We start from the raw sequence: 17,738 nt of genomic DNA, 5'->3' as shown, positions 1-17,738 counted from the left end.
ATAATTTGTATACCGCCCTGTGGCGAACCAATCCGGGCGGTTGACAACAGTAAATATAACAAGAGTAAGATATAAAATTAAAAATATTATAATCCCTCCCCTCCTTAAGAAAGTATTAAAAATATGACAGATTAAAAACACAATATCAAAGCATAAAACATAATTAAAACAAACTAAAAACCCTGGTGTCCCTCTGGAGATCCTCAACCATCACTAAAGATGGGGCCACGAGAGGAAAAAGGGGATCAGGGAGCCTGGGCCGGGATGGTTAATCTGGAAAGGGCTTCCGGAAGAGATCCGTCTTGACAGCTTTTTTAAAGCTGTCTAATGATGTCAACTGACGGATCTCATCCGGCAGGTCGTTCCAGAGTTTGGGGGCGACAGCAGAGAATGCCCTCTGGGAGGTCGCCGCAAGCCTAGATTTTAGAGGCTGCAGTAAGTTCCTCCCAGAGGACCGGAGAGCGCGGGGAGGATTGTACGGGAGGAGGCGGTCCCTGAGATAGCTTGGACCCAAGCCATTTAGGGCTTTAAAGGTAATAACCAACACCTTATACCGGGCCCGGAAGCTAATAGGCAGCCAGTGGAGGGACCTCAGAACCGGAGTAATGCCGGATAAAAGCCTTGCCCAGGTTCACTATGGACAGCATAATTGTATGTTTGAAGCTCTTGAGGGTCTTGAAACTGCAGCCTGATGCTGCTCACCAGCTTAAGTGTAAGTGTCCACCAAGCCTCACAGACTTCTGCATGAAGTCAGCACAACATGTGAGCATTTTAAAAATCTGAGTGCCCTCACCAGATGCAAGTGAGGTATAGAACTAGCAGAGGAAGGGCATTTAAATCAACAGAGGCAGCCCAGTTATGCAACAGCTTTGCCATTGATGTTTGCCCCTTTAGACTTTTTAATGCCAGGTGAAGACTTTAAATGACTGGGCCTCTCACTTTTAAAATCTGTGATTATGATTTGGTGGTTACTATTGTGAGGGTTAGTTTATTTGTTTATGTCACTTCTGATTTTATGACTCTGTGTTCCATTTCTGTTTTGTTTATCTTTCATAAGCCACTCAGAGAGGTTTATGGGAGGAGATAGCAAACAGATATAAACAACAAGCAAACCGCATGGAACCAAAGCTTTGAAATGGAAAGTGGATTTTCTCTGAAAATAATTTGGTTAAGAGTGGGGGAAAAGGATATCTTAGCAGAATCCCAGCTAAGGGTTTCATTCACCCTAATTCCAAAGTCATTTTTTGTAAATTCTGACAAACGTTCATATCTGAAACACATTATCTTTTGTCAATGTGTGTGTTTAAAGTTATAATCTTAAAAACCTTTTAGAAAGATTTTTTTTCTAAAAGGGGCATTATTGTACAAAATAATTAATACATAGATGTAGATTATTTGTATCAAATTTATTTAAGAATATAATACAGATTTCTATATTCTTCTCAGAGGAAACCTTAAATTGTACCTTAACTTTTAAGATTTTACTTGCATGGAAAGTTATAGTTGCAACAGAACTTTGCACAGTAGAACAGCTAGATTTGTATCAGGAGTAAGGTCATTAAGAAACAAAGAAAATGTACAATCAGATCTTTGAAACATGCAGCTGCATAGTAGATAATCCCTTAGCAACTTCTGTTGTCATGGTAAAGGTTGCCTTGTATGGCTTTTGAACATTATTACACTCCAGTGATACTTTGTAGGTGTGATCAGATTTGTGAATAGATGCATTAAATGTTCGGAACGGTGCTGCTGAGAAGACTGAATGAATCTTTAATCCATTTAATGATATTTTCATTAGTAACTGAGTCAATGTACTTTTGTAACGTGAACATTAAGCTGCAGGAAAGAAAAGCAGAAATACTGATCTTGGTCAGTCTAGGGACACATGAAAAATCAAAGAATTTTCATAGGATGGATTTCTAATGTCAGATGTGCTGTACTTTCTGATACAGGATTTGTGTGTGTGTGGTACACTTGCATTGCCAGACTAGTATCGTAGAGGTCTGTGTTCAAATTACTACTACGCCAGCTTCACTGGGTGATCTTGGGCACCAGGTCAAGCCTGACTTACATGACAGGACTTTTGTGAAGCAGAGAACCACATATACTGTACCACACTGAGCTCCTTGGAGGAAATATGTGATCTAATTGAAAACAATCAACCAGAAAACAAAATCCACTCATACACATCAGTAGCCTGTAGCATAGTTATTCCTAACTAAAACAGTGAAGATGAAAAACATATTTGGAGTTCATGAGTTTGAGTGTTCCCCTGCATTTTAGTGTAACAGCAAGGGAAAGCACTTAACCTCTTCCAAGATGAAACCTAAGCCCAAAGTTATACTGCGTATAGTCTTCAAGGCCTTTCCTGAATCCTCCTTACCTCTAGACTGCTGTTCATATTTGATCTGATTATTCGAAAGACGTTTTGTAATCAGATCAGATATTTAATGAAAATATCATTAAATGAATTAAAGATTAAACAGAGGCTGGATGGCCGTATGTCAGAGATGCTTTGATTGAGAGTTCCTGCATAGCAGGGGGTTGGACTGGATGGCCCTTGTGGTCTCTTCCAACTCTGTGATTCTATGAACAGCATCCTCTACAGAGAAAGCTTGGAATGACCTTTAAAAAAAATCCATAGCTCCCAGCATTCCACAACTATTATGGCTATTGGTTTACAAGAAGTAAAATTCCAGGCTCTGTTAATAGGTGCCAATTCCATTGACATCACCATATTCTACGTGCTACTTACCATCACAATGGAAGTGCCAGTAGGGCTTGGCCATATTTTCCCAGAATATCTTTTACTGCTGAGAAAATACAATTTTCTGCAAGAGAACCATATCTGGATCCTCTGTGGAATCATGTGCATTCCTCCAGATGCTGCTCCAGATTGGGCCTTAGTTGCTCCTTGGCACTGATGCATATCAACTATTTGCACATTCACTTGAATGACTGTAACAGAGCTTAGAAGCTCACATGCTCAGCTGCCAAGTGGAAGACTCTAAACTGATGCCACAAACACAATGCCATCCAGTTGTATAACATGCACTATTCTGTTAGGTATCATATCACGTAACAAGCCAGTGTGAGGTGAGGTGGGGAAATGCTGATTAGAATCACAGATTCCTAGAGGTGGAAGAGACCTCAAGGGCCATCCAGTCCAACCCCCTGCCATGCAGGAATGTACAATCAATACACAATACTATTAGGTGTCATATGTTCCTCTCTAATATTGTTTTGCTCCTTAAAAATGTTTTTAGACTTTTTTTTAATTGCTAGAATTTATTTGCTGAATATTTCCTTGAGGAAATGGGGAAACATCTGTCAATAGATTATAAGCAGAAGCTTTTCTAAGTTTTTTTAAAAAAGCTATCCAATCTATTTGGTTTTTGAAAAAACTGAGTACACACATTTTTGAGAGCCAGCATGGCATAGTGGTTTGAGTGTGAGACTGCAACACTGGAGACAGGGGTTCAGTTCTCAGCTTGACCATGAAACCTACTGGGTGACCTTGGACAAGTCACACTCTCTCAGCCTCAGGGGAAGGTAATGGCAAACTTTCCTCTGAACAAACCTTGCTCAGAAAACCCCATGACAAGTTCTCCAGTTAGGACTGCCATAAACTGGAAATGACTTGAAAGCACATAAGAACAAACACACATTTTTAAACAAGCTAATATACTGTCTGAATCCTCCCTGGAAGCCCAATTGAAGCTGTTGGGCTAGTTGCTTTTATGTACTTTGCTACATGATGTGTTATAATTACTCTATAGTTTTATATTTTATTACTCCTTAGACTGTATGCCTCTGGCATGATTTAATGTTTGGAATTGATTGTATTTGTGAAGTGCCATGTAAACTTATGGTGCTGTACAAATTGATGATGATGGTGATGATGATGGTGATGATGATGATGATGATGATGATGATGATGATGATGATGATGATGATACATTGTGGCTCACTGGAAAGGACCATAATGCTTGGTTTAGTGGAAGGAAGCAGGAAAATGGGAAGACCACCTTACAGGCAAATGCACTCAGTTGAGGAAGCAAGACCTGAGCAGAGAAGTTGATGGCTGGGACTCTTGGAGGCGTGCCATGCATAGGGATCATCCTAAGTTAAAAAAGGATCTAAAAAGGCAATTAATAGCCACAACTTGTGTGCATGTCAAGAGTGAAAAGAGTGTGAGGGAAGGAGCTTTCCTGAAAGTTTGGAAGTCATGGGAGATGGCAGCCAAGGAACTGGGCCCTGGAAGTGTAGGGAGAAGGGAAAGGAAAGGAAGAAGCTGGCAATGTGGCTGCTTGAGCTTGTAGCAGGACGCTGGCCAAGGTGCTGAACCCCAGAACAAGATGCCAGATCCTTGCATTGTCCCAGGCTGGCTCTGCTCACTCAAGAGAAACCCATTGCTCCTTCTCTGCTGGGGAGAGGCAGTGCGGTGGAGTGGTTTGAGGACTGAACTCTGACTCTGGAGAGCAAGGTTCGAATCTAACCAGCTGCCCAAGGCAACCATATCACTCATCCTAGTGATAGCACTGGCCTTGAATCATTTGATTGAGAGTTCCTGCATGGCAGAGGGGTTGGACTGGATGGCCCTTGTGGTCTTTTCCAACTCTATGATTCTATGATTTCTTTGAGGGGCAGGGGCCAAGGATTTGAAGGAATTATTTGTGTTTAGCCCTGGCTGGCAGAAAGCAGCATCGTTCCAGAGGTTTGTGTCTTGGACTGTGATTCTAGAGACCAGGGTTCCAATCCCATCTCAGCCTGTAAACCCACTGGGGCTGACCTTGGGCAAAGTCACACTCTCTCAGCCTCAGAGGATGGCAATGGCAACACCCGCCCCCCCCCCCCCCCCCCCACCCCCCCCCCCCCCACCCCCACGCGGGGCGCCAGCCGGCGGGCGGCGGAGGGGGGGACGAAGAAGTTGGGGTTTTAAGGGCAAACCTTGTTGGGGGGGGGAGCCTAGTCAAGATCGGCCTCCCTTGACCCTGGCGCCCCATTCACACGAGCAGTCTCTAGACGCGTGTTTGCTTCCTCCCTCCTGCTAGTCTTTCGGGGTCTGATGGGGACACGGGGAGGATCCAGTCGCTGCAGGCAGGAGCCCAAAGCACACTCTTCACCCCCCCCCCCGCAAGAAATGACATTCTTCTTCGTCTCTCTCTCTCTTTCTCAGCCAATCTCTCTCCTTCCCCCTCTCCACTTTTTGGTGGGAGGCCCAAGCAGTTTAGGGGGACCAGATGCCCTCCCCGCAAAGGAGGATGCCCCCCCCCCCAGAATGGAGGACATCCCAGGGGGAAAAGAAAACATGGGAAGACCTGACCAAATGAAAAGCTCCGAACAGGGATGAACTAAAACAAATGACAGCACTTGCTCATAGGGAAACATAGGGGAACATTTTCCCATAGGGAAACATTGGGGAATATTTGCCCATAGGGAATCATTGGGGAATACTTGCCTATAAGGAGACATACTTATGCATAGGGAGACATTGGGGAATGTTTGCCCATAGAGAATCATTGGGGAATATTTGCTCATAGGGAAACACAGGGCAAAGATTCAGGGTTTTCCTCTGGGCCAGTATTCTCCTATGATTCCTTAGGGGCAAGTATGGTTTCAGCACGTCCTCTCAAAAGACTCCCCGAAAGATTCAACTCCCTGCTTTCTAGCCCTGCTCAGAATGGGGGAACCTGTCGGGAGCCCTAGTCCGGGGCAACGTGGGGGTCCTCCCGGACAGGAGGCTGGGATGGAGGACGTGTCCGGGAAAAGGAGGACGCCCGGCCAGGCTAGCCCAGAATCGGCTGGGGAAAGCGAAGCAAAGCCCACCTTGGCAAGGGCTGCAATGGAGGAACTCCCCCCCCCCCATAGTTACCTGGTCCTGACCTTCCTCCTCCTCCTTGCTGACCGGTGAGCAAATGCAGCCGGGGAGCTGCAGATCTCTCACGCGGTGCCTATCATCTCGGCTCTGCTTTGCTCGGCTCCAGCCCCAGATGACAGCCCCCCCTCCTGGGCATGCGCACTGAGAGCCCCGAGCAGAAGCAGCAGCAGCAGCAGCAGCAAGAGGAGGAGGTTCTTTAGGTCCTGAAGCCATCAGCTGAAACCCTACCGCTAGTCCCATCTGGAGGAGATGCAACAGTGGATCCAATGGGGCTGCTAGTTGGTACTAACTAGGAGGATTTCCCCCACTGTCCTTGTAAAGAATGCAAACTGAGAGTGGTATAAGACAGTGCATCCCTTGGAGAATTCCCTCAAGCTCCAGGGAGTGCTTTTTTAAAAAGTAATTTTAAAAGTAATTTTAAAGCTATTTTTAAAGTAATAGGATACTTTAAAAACACACACACTCTCTGGAGCTTGAGAGAAGTCTACAAGGAATGCATTGTTCTATACCGCTCTTGTTTTGTCTTCTTTGCAATCCAGGTAGGTAGGGATGAGAGAGAATTGCTAGCCATAAAGATCCCCTTCAGGAGAAGAAACTGTTCTGGGCAACTGTTATTGCACTTCTGTTTTGCTCATGCGCTTCCAAGGCATCTTGTTGGCCACTGTATGGACTAGATAGGCCTTTGGGCAATTGAGACCAGCACTGCTTATGTAGTTACAATCCAGATGGCATTACAGTTTAGTGGAGATTTGAACCCAGGTGTGTCTGATCCTAGTCTAAGTCCTGATCTTTCCTGTCATGCTGTACATTGTAGGGATATTTTTTGTAGAAAAGCGTAGGAAATTTTAGGCTGAGGAAGACAAAGTGTAGCCCATGAAGTTTTGTTGGGCTGCAAATCCCATCAGGCCTAGCCAGCACAGCGAATGGTGAGGAATGATGGGAGAAGCATCATCTGTAGGGCTGCCCAATTTCCACTCCTCCCTTAGGGCTTAATTCAAAGTTGGTTTTACCATGAAGTTAATCAAAGAGTTGTTTGGAGAGGAGATGACACAGAGGGCACTATTTTACATAGATGTACATATCAACCTTTCATAGATATGTATCAGATCAGAAAGGATATAAACACACCTGATTTTACTTCCGTTCTGTTTTTGGTTCAAAGGCACATGTAGGATTAGAAAGGTTTCCATGGCCATGGAGGGAGTCAAATCCTGGTCTGCATGCAGCCTTTCTCCCTAAAATGGGATTCAAAGTGGCTTTCAATAATCCACCAAAGATGTAGCTAAAACAGTAGGATTGCAGCGTTAATGTCATTGATTTAAGAATCCCAACTGGAAAGCTGTTGTACTGGGTTAGCTAATATCAGTGCTCCCTCCCAAAATAAAATGAAAAAGGAGGTCTTATTAGCTGCCCCTTTGAGGAAACTAAACCAGAGACCCAAATTCTTTTTTTAATGGCTGAATGTGTGAAAGGGATCTAGGAGTTCTAGTAGACCACAAGTTGAACATGAGTCAACAGTGTGATGTGGCAGCTAAAAAGGTCAATGCGATTCTAGGCTATATGAACAGAAGTATAGTGTCTAACAGGAAAGTAATAGTGCTACTTTATTTTACTTTGCTCAGGTCTCAAATGGAATACTGTTTCCAGCTCTGGGCACCACAATTCGAAAAGGATGTAGAGAAGCTGGAGCGTATCTGGAGGAGGGCAACCAAAATGGTGAAGGGTCTAGAAACCATGCCTTATGAGGAGAGACTTAGGGATTTGGGTATGTTTAGCCTGGAGAAGTGAAGGTTAAGAGGTGATATGATAGCCTTGTTTAAATATTTGAAGGGATATCATATTGAGGAGGGAGGAAACATGTTTTCTGATGCTCCAGAGACTAGAACATGAAACAATGGATGCAAGCGCCAGGAAAAGAGATTCCACTTCAACATTAGGAGGACGTCCTGACAGTAAGAGCTGTTTGACAGTGGAACACACTCCCTTGGAGAGTGGTGGAATCTCCTTATTTGGAGGTCTTTAAACAGAGGCTGGATGGCCATCTGTCGGGGATGCTCTGATTGAGAGTTCCTGCATGGCAGGGGGTTGTGGTTTCTTCCAACTCTATGGTTCTATGATCTTTCATTCTAAAAAGAATTTGTTTTAGAATAGTAGCATTGCCAACCCAATAGATGACACTAGTACTAAATGGGGCTACTTGGTAAAATAAACTCCAGAGTTTCTTTTTGTCCCAAGTCAAATTACTCATAAGGCAGTACAAATGTTTTTGTAAAATATACAGATGTTTTTTGCCTTGATGGGAGGTAATATAGAAATCTGAGCAAGAAAAAGAAAAACCATGGGCTATATCATGGGCATAAAATGTGAAATTAAATATGATTACATGATATGAAATTCTTCTGCCACCATAATTCTACATTACTGGCAATGATGTTGTGTCTAATGGGTGCTGTAGCCCAAAGTATCTGGAGGGGCACCAGGTTGAGGAAGGCTGACATACTGGATTATTTTCCCTACATCTGGAGCACCAGAAAATATATATTGGGGTGGTAGACACATGGTCCTCCAGCTGGATTGAAACTCCCATGGTTTCTCCCATGTTGTTGGCTATGCTGGCTATGACTGATGGCAGCTGAAATCCAACTTCACCTGGAAGTTACATGTTTCTTATCCCTGATACTGGTGTAGTACATAGATACCTTTCAAAGTTGGGTTGATGGTGACTCAGAAGTGGTCACTTGAAGGTTTTTTGCTTTTGTTTTTTGCATTGTGAAGACTGTGTTGCATTGCCTGACATTATCCATATCTGCATAAAGGCCAAATACCTTATTTTGCCAGAGACAGTTGTAACTAATACTCTGTTGTCCTATTTTCCAGCTGCTTTTTAAATGTTGCAGTTTCTCTCTTTTCCACCCACTTCCCCCCTTTGGACTTTGCTTCTCTAATTGCTTTAAACTGAGTTCAAAATGCAAAATAGTTTGTACTCAGCTAACTCAGAGGCTGAATCTAGCCCTTTCCTACAGACTCAGGCAAAAGCAAACTGTTGCAGCCTCTCCTAGCTTGTGTGGTCTTCCTCATTAATAATTTTTGTCATCTTGACCACACTCTGACATTGCTTGTGCTTGGCCACGCATGTCCCAGTTTTCATCTGTGGAATGTTATAAGGCATGTATTTTCAAGTCATCTTTCCCCCGTGCTTATAATGCTTGGGATCATCTTTTATTTATTTCAGGAATGGGGTACCTAGGGCCCTCTAGATGCTGTTGGACAACAACTTCCATCATCTTTGACTACTAACCATGGCTGGGGGTAGTGGAAAATAAGAGTCCCACAACATCTGGCAGACCATAGTTTCCTCACTGTGACTTTTTTATTTGGGCATTTATTCTCTGCTCGACCTATGATAAAATCAAGCTCAAAAGTGCTTAGAAATAACAAATAGAGCTCAAAATAAAAATTAAAACCAACCAGAACAGCAAAACAACAAATAAAGAGCATTTAAAGCCTATCCTGAAATAGGACATTGCACAAGAGAAGTTGATTTAGCAGAGAATGTAATTACACCCTACTGCTTAAGGAACCTTTATTTATATTTAGTATGAGTGTAAGTTGGTACTAAGGATGCTTCTAGGTGGTAGCAAAGCTTATGGACAGGGCAATTTATCTCTTAAACAATTTAAAATTAGTCCTTTAAACTGTTTATTTTTAACTTCCAGACCAGGAGGTGATACCACTTGAATTTAAAATGGCCATTTTCTGCTCTCCTAATTGCCTTTTTGTAATCAAGATCACAGTGTTGTAGAATGTATTTCCCCCTTGGCATAGCCTGGCCCTTTTATTTTAGTTCCTGAACTACATCAGGCAGAAATTCAATCGGCAATGCCCTTTCAATAACATTAAACTATATGTCTGGAGTGGGTACATAGAGAGAAATCTTGTCTCACCGCAATAGGTTTCTTGGCTCTTAAGGACTTTAGATAGTGTTTCCTATAATAAGACTGCAATAACACTAATATGTAAAAACTACTTTATTTCATTAGTGTGTTCAGAGACTCACCTTGGATTCTTCCCCCAATGTAAGGTACTCAATTTATATAAGGAATCAAGTTTTTCTTAAATAATTGATTCATAGTTCACAATTTGTCATGAATTGCCTCATTTTTTAAAATCACAAATTGCCCAGGAGAAGCAGGACGTATAGAGAATGCAATTAAATCCTGCATCTTGAGGGTTGTATTGGAGAGAATGACACGATCTTTGACTTGGTTAATGAGCATTTGCTGTGCATGTGTTATGGTGGACAAAACTACTTTGGGAAAAATTATGTGGAAAAGTGACATATAAACAAACAAAATAGTACAGAAATAGTAATATATGAGAATGTTAAGAGAAACAACATTGTAGCTCCCTCCTGAAAGAGTAAGCTATACCGGAAAGGCTCACTTGACAATACAACACAGATACTTGCAGTTAGGTCCAAAACAGACTACAGAAATAATCCAGTCTGAGACTGCTTTAACTGCCCTGGCTCAACGCTAGGGAATTCTGGGAATGGTAGTTTTATGTCCATTTCATCAGATAGCTAAGTAGCACTGCTATAAAACACACATATTGGTAGCAACACAGTCTCTGTGTGAAGTGTTTTTAGCAGATGGAGGGATGGATGTGTATGCTTGATCAGACTCTGGGGTTCAAGGAGAGCTTGGACTTTTCATATTGTTATCAGCCATTTTTTGTTATCACCAAAAATAATGCAAATTTAGCTTGACTTGAATCTATGAACTGCCCAAATGTTCTTTAAAAACTACCCATCCTCTTGTAATTATATCTCTCCCTCCCATAACTGCCCATTTGGAGCCTGGCTACCCACCATTCAAGAGAAGAACTAGAACCCACCAACCTAGTTTTCCATATGCCCTCCCACTCTCTCTCTTTCTCTCTCTCTCTCTCTCTCTCTCTGTATCATGTGCAGACTGCATTGCTCAGTGCTTCACCATATCTGTCTGTCTGAAGAAGCTTTCAGCCATACAGTCTTCAGCATTTTGGCCCAGAGTCTGATCGTGTCCATATTCTCAAATGGTTGCAAACATATTCTGAGCCATACAGGAACTGGGTGTAAAGTAAACTATAAGCATCTGCACCAGACGGAGTAATTTGTGCCTCCAGATGTTCTTGGGCTGCAGTGCCCAGAATCCCTCATTACTAGTTATGCCAACTGGGTGTCCTGGAGGCTGCAGTTTAATATCTGGTGGAGTTCAAGTTGCCCATTTCTGCTCTACTTGCAGTTCACCAGTCACACATGCAGACTTGTTTTTGCTTTCATTGGACACTTTCCACATATTGTCACATTCCAGTTGGAAGGGTGCCCACTGAGAGGGAAAAACTGGTCCTCTGGTCACATGCTTGGGTCATTTGGTCTAGCCTTCTCCCAATCACCTGCCTTTGAAAGGTTTTTGTACAACAGTTCCCTGACCTTTGTGCACCATCATGTTCAAAATTTTGGGGCTTCCATCTTAAACTTATCTAGGTTTTGTTAAACTTAATAGGATTTAATTGTATAAAAACACATTTATGATTCCTCCAACAGTCAAATGTTTGTGTTTTTTTCATTTGCAGTTTAATTCACTGTGTACTCTCCAACTGTTCCAATTTTGCAGAATAGTCCCATTTAATCCTCATTTTTGGCAGCAGCACAGGGGAAGACACCCTCGATTTTGTCTGCTCTCAGGAGCTAAGCTATGTCTGACTTGGATGGGAGATTGCCTCATACCCTCCAACTCTACCAGTTTGGCTAGGATAGCCTCAAATTTTCAGCTGCTTTAAAAATGGCCTGATTTCTCTGTCCTCCCCTCACTTTGCCCCTTGGTCCTCAGCTTACTTCATTTCAGTTCAAAGTGCAAAACTAGTTTGTACTGAATTAACTCAGCAAGGGGGAGAAAAGAGGAGGAGGCAGACTCTTGCTCTTCCCAGTAGGCTCAGGCAAAAGCAAGCTGCTGCAGTTTCTCCTCACTTCTGTAATCTTTCTCATTAATAACTTTAACCACCTTGACCACACTTCGATGTCTGTTGCCCTGTTTTCATGTGTGAAATATTGTGAAGAATGTAGCATTTGTAATGCAGCATTTGCATTTCTCCACAAGTTTCTTTAGTGAATTTTAACAGAAAAAAAATGAATAGGTCCCTGAAGAGAAGACTTCAGTGCTTTGTATTCTGCTAACATCATTGGTTAAAAAAGTAATTTCAAAAAAGAACTGACTCACCCCTCATTCATTTTGGTTCTCCAGCTAAAGAGAGCAAAAGCTTAAGGAATGATCCTCTGTAGATTTCCCCTGGATTTCTTGCTCTTCTCTCCCCCATGAATCCAACTTTGCAGGAAATTTGAGAAATGCTGAAGGACTGTGCTGTCTTGTTCTTGATATAGTACATGAAGAAATAATAAGTTCACCTCCCTCGTCTCCTAGTCAGGCAATGCTACTGTGATTATTTTGTCTTGGCATTTCCCCCATCACCACAACTCTGTAAAAAATGCATAAGATTTAAAGATACGTGTTTTATTTCAAAGGAATCTGTTTGACAAAGGCAACCATAAAAACCAGAATGGGGAATCACATGGCTTGCTGGATGTTGTTGGTCTGCAATGTCCAGCATCCCTCGGTAGCATTGCCAAAGATGAAGAGTGCTGGGAGTTGTCATCTAGCAACATCTGGTGAGCCACATGTTGTCCACTCCTGCTATAAACAAATTTGCATTTCAGAGTGAAAGCATATTACTTCATAAATATATATTCTCTAACACATGACAAATGACCAGCATAACAAGATGCCTAATTCTCTTACTGTATAGAATTTATTGCCAATGCAAATATATTTAATCCTAGTGGTGGAGTTCCCCCACCCCAAACAGCCCTCATTTGGCAGGGACTGTACTGGCATCTCACTTTTTCAGCCACTTTAAAAATAGCCAGGTCTCTCTGTTCTTTCCCTTTTTTTTGCTTTCTTCAATTGCTGTAATCTGAGTTCAAGGAGCAAAAGTAGTTTGCCCCCAGTTAATGCAACAGGACAGGTAAGAAGAGGAGTGGGTGGGATCTTGCCCTTCCCTGTAGACTCAGGCAGGAGAAAACTGCTACAGCCTTTTCTGCCTTGTGTGTTCTTCCTCATTAATAACCTTTGCCACCTTGACCTCATTCTGATGTTTCTGGGCTACATAAACCCAGTTTTCAAGGTGTGCACTGATTCAATATATTGGTATTTAGCGTGATTAGACACCAAAAAAGGCAGGACTACTGTCCCTTTACTAGTTGTATAGTACTGCTGCAAGTCTCCTGCAACTCATCCAGATGTCTTGGCAAACTACATCATTTGTAATTCCAGTTTCTTCACAAGGGATAAAGGGTACAGGCATCTTGTCTTCTTTGGCATTTGGAGTGTGGAAACTGCAGGCATGTGAAAAACCACTCATTGCCCACCCCATCCTAGCAGTACAAAACACATTGCATGTTTACTGAAAAAAATAAGATTTACAGTGTGTTCAACAGCACTTACTCCCAGCTTGCATCATGAGGTCATGTTAGCTTTAAGTCAATGTCACATACCAGCGAAGATTAGTAAAGACGTTCTGATGTGGTATAGTGGCTAGAATGTCAGACTAGGACAAACCACATTTAAACGCCTAGGCAGCCACAATGACCTTGGGATTGTCATTATTGTTCTACCTGGCATAGCTGTTAAAAGGAGAAAACATAAGGAAAGAAGCCACATGTGGCTTCAGATTTTTGGAGGAATAACATTTACATTCCTTTTTGTTAAATAGTGCCACTAAATTGTTGAGGTGCTGCCTAACATAGACACCACAGTGTTGTATATATATCACAAGAATGTCATCACTAGGATAGTGAAGAGATCTGCCTCTTGGAAAAGTTACTCTTCTGGACAGCAGTTTCCAGAATCTCCTAGCGATCAGGGCTACTGGCCATACTAGTTGGAGAGTCTGAGAGCTGTGCTTCACAAAAGGAACTTTTCTAGGGTCTGATTTTTGACTTCTGCATGGCTGGTTGGATTTTACAGTGCAGCCTAGAAGATGTTAAGAATCTATAAATAGCAGCCTGTCTTGGGCAGTGACTTCTAAATAAACCTTTGTAGGAAAGGGTGTACAGTACAGAATGATCCAGGAAACAATACAGAATAGAAGCTCAAGCAAAATTAAATTTGTTCTGGCAAGGTAGTGCAGCTGACATACTGTAGGACTGTTTGTTCTTTCAGATAGAAAAAAAAACCCCACCTAAAATAACAATGTCCAATTTTTGAGTATTCAAAAGCTTTTTGCAAGAGGGCGAGCTTGTATGGAGTTTTATGAATCCAGTAATGCTGTTCCCATAGAGAACCAATATTCTGAAATAAGGCACATATCTAAGGAATAAGCTCTCTACAATTGCATCTTATATTTCAGCTACATTTGTATGCTGTATTCAGAAAGAAGTAATCATGAATTCCAATTTTAGTGCAACTTAGGGGGCAGACTATATTTATTTAAATGGACAATGCATCAGTTCTAGTATAAATGTGGAAACTTTTAAAAAGTTTTTATTTCCCTTCCATCTATTTCTGATTATCACGCAGTTTGCCATTTTTGCCACAACACATATTTTCAAAACGATCTCAGATTTTGGCATAGCAAAATAAAGATCTGCTGCTTACTTGGCTGCTTTTTCTCCTGCCCAAGGGTGCACAGTCTTTTTGACCTTGAGAACTGCATCCAGAATGATATAGTGTGCCAGGAGCTATAAATGCACATGTATTTCACACACAGGGCTGTAATGGCTCAGGATTGCTGGTGTATGAAGGTTTTGGCTTCCTCCCCTGTTCCAATTATCTTCTTGGATTGCGGAGAGCCTACTTCAGGTTTTCTAAGAGCTCATTCACACTATACAGTTACAGTGCTATGATTCCACTTTAACTGCAATGGGATGCTGGGATTTGCAATTTAAGAAGGAACATTTAAAATTCTTAACAAGAGAGCTCTAGTGCCTCACCATGGTTCCATAGGATGCAGCCATGAAAGTCAATGTGGAATTAAGCACTATATGTATGTAGTGTGAAAGTTCCCTCAGTGAAGGGGCAGATACTAAAGTGTTTCTGAGTCACCATTAGCAGTGGGAAAGCAGCATTTATGGAAGCATCTGGATCTCTGGTGGCGGGAGAGGAAGATTTGCTTTCACTTGCCCTCAGCAACATCATCCAAGATCTCTATCTTCATATCACCATTAATGAATCTTGTATGCTTCTGACTTTGTGTCTTGGGGAGAGGGCTTTATACACACACACACACACACACACACACACACACACACACACACAGATTCACCCTTGTCCTGCTCTGTTTAGATTCAAAGGATATACTGAAATAGTTACTGAGAGTATAAACTATAATTTTATTGATGACAAATGGAATAAAAGGATACAACAAAATAAAATATAAACAAAGAATTTCTTCTCACATACTTTCAATCAAAGCTTTGTCCCAGCTTCAAGTGCAGATGGTCCCCAAATCTGCACTGCTAGATGTTACATTGTTCTCTGAGCTTTAGATGGTTTTCAAGTTCTTATATTGAATCTATGTATTCACTAAAGCTGCATCTGTACTGCAGAAGTAATCCAGTTCGACACCACTTTAACTGTCATGGCTCAGTGCTGTGGAATTCTGGGAATTGTTGTCTTGGAAGACATTTAGCCTTCTCTGTCAGAGAGTTCTGGTGTCACAACAAACTACAGAATTCCATTGCATTGAGCCATGGCAGTTAAAGTGTTGTCAACCTGGATTCTTTCTGCAGTACAGATTTTGCAGTGCAGATTTTAAAGAAATTCAAAGGGGTTTATTGTTGTCTCTTTCTGCATAGTACTAACAAGCATCGTCTCTGAGAAATCGCCCACCAGTGTCACCCTCCTTCCACTACTGCTGCTGCCGCCTAGTTTACTGTTGGGCCCATTTAATCTGGCTCCTTGGCTAAAGCCTGTCTGAATGGGAAACCCTATTAACAGCACTGCTACTGTCACTGGCTAACCTGGGACAATTCACATGCTCTCATCCTCAAGAGAAGGCAATGGTAAACCTTCTCTGAACAAATGTTGTCAAGAAAACCCCACAAATTTGCCTTAGGGCCTCCTTGAGTCAGAAACAACATGAAGGCACACAACAACAACTAGGTGATGACACTGGGCTACTAGACTCCACTCCATTTCCAACACTCAAGGAAGCAAGCAAGCAAACAAACAAAAATATGTTCCTACTTTTAATGCAATGCTACTGGGAAAATGGCTAAGGGCCAGATGAACTGATATTAGGTCAGCTGAAACTGCATTCATTCCTCACCCTTTGCAGTCTAGGAACTTTGAATATTATTTAGGACTACCTTCAGCTTGGTCGAAATTTGTGCCAGACATTTTCTTGGATTGTGGGAGGTTGGCCCTGGCATAACTCAGCCCCCCCCTTTTGACCTCCCACAGCTCCTTTGGATTCTTCTGTTGGTGAATCTTAGCAGAGCAGTTCTTCTGGAAGAGCCTTCTGCTGGCATATCTCTGAGGGCAATCATCAGAAGACGCACATTCTCATTCATGCTTAATCCCTTGCCTTCCTCTAAGGTTCAGATAGTGTCACTTCCCAAAGGTCATCCAGTGGGGTTCCATGGTTGAGCAGGGATTCAAACTCTGGTCTCCAGAATTGTAGCCCAACACTCAACCACTACGTCACATGGTCTGCTCAGGAGTAAATTTTAGTTACTTGCCTAGGTTGACTGTTTTGTACAGGTTTATAAAACTGTTGGGGTTTGTATGTAGCCAATTTATCCTTATCATTAGTCATTTCAAGTTCTGCCATGAGTTAGCAACACAGGTATGCATTTACTGCTGCTATTGTGTTTCTACTTTGAGAAAAATAATACATGGAAGTACAGAACATTTCTTAGCTGGAAGGTCATGTCTCAGCAGGAATAATTTATCCCCCTTTCCATCCTCCTTACCCAGACTCCCCCAATTTGACACCCTCTGGTTAGTGTTGAGCTACAATTCCCAGCATCCCCAGCATGGCTGCCCTCTACAATGAAGGTGCTGCTAAATCTACTCACAACTGCTTTATGATGGACAGTTTTTCTTACATCCCACAGGCTATAATTGGGTTTCATCTCTTACTTGCTGACTCATCTATGTCTAAAATGCCAGCATTTTCTAGGCCAGTGAAATTTAAAATTGTTCTCCTCCCCACCCCCACTTTTTCAAAAAGCTGGTACTATTCCACAGAACCAGGATTCATACTTATCATTGGCTCCACACACCACATTATAGCATAAAGTGCAGCCTTCAAAATGAGTCTTTTCCTGTAAATCACTCCACTAATCCACACAGTAAGCATTTTAAACCATAATCCTCTGAAATGGCTGGTGATTACATTTTATAGCCTGATCCTATGGTTTGGTTTTTTTTTACTTCCAAGTAAATCTCACTCAGTTGAACCAGGCCTACTTCGAGGTAAATATGTAGAAGGTTCTAGTCTTATAATGATTTTATATACATTTCTTTCTGATGTGGAAGAGGTTACACAGAGTTTAATTTGAGTCAGGGATTATTCTTAATGACTGGCCTGGCAGCTGAAATACATTTTATTTATTTTAATAATGTAATAAATGTAGTAAAAGTGATAACTAAGAACTTTTCTTTAATATTATGACTAATCTTCTTGCATCGGATGGATACTATTCACATAAGGCACAAACCCTTCTAGACATGTGTCAATCTGGGACCTGCCATTTTAGAAATGACTCTCAGATCACATGGATCGGATCCAGACTATTAATGCTTGTTTGGAAACA

The 17,738-nt window shown here is 42.0% G+C and overlaps 1 protein-coding gene across 1 annotated transcript in view; it reads right to left on the bottom strand.

Annotated features, from left to right (window-relative positions):
• NRSN1 (neurensin 1) overlaps positions 1 to 6,015 on the bottom strand; it is a 19,072-nt gene extending 13,057 nt beyond the window's left edge. The window contains exon 1 of the mRNA XM_042466337.1: positions 5,876 to 6,015. The gene's annotated coding sequence lies outside the window, so the exon portion shown is untranslated. The remainder of the gene's footprint in view (positions 1 to 5,875) is intronic.
• Between the last annotated feature and the right edge of the window lie 11,723 nt (positions 6,016 to 17,738).

The sequence above is a fragment of the Sceloporus undulatus genome, chromosome 4 (genome assembly GCF_019175285.1).
Source record: "Sceloporus undulatus isolate JIND9_A2432 ecotype Alabama chromosome 4, SceUnd_v1.1, whole genome shotgun sequence".
Taxonomy (NCBI): Eukaryota; Metazoa; Chordata; class Lepidosauria; order Squamata; family Phrynosomatidae; genus Sceloporus; species Sceloporus undulatus.
Note: the sequence above shows the minus strand (reverse complement) of the source record. Positions and strands in the feature narration are given on the sequence as shown.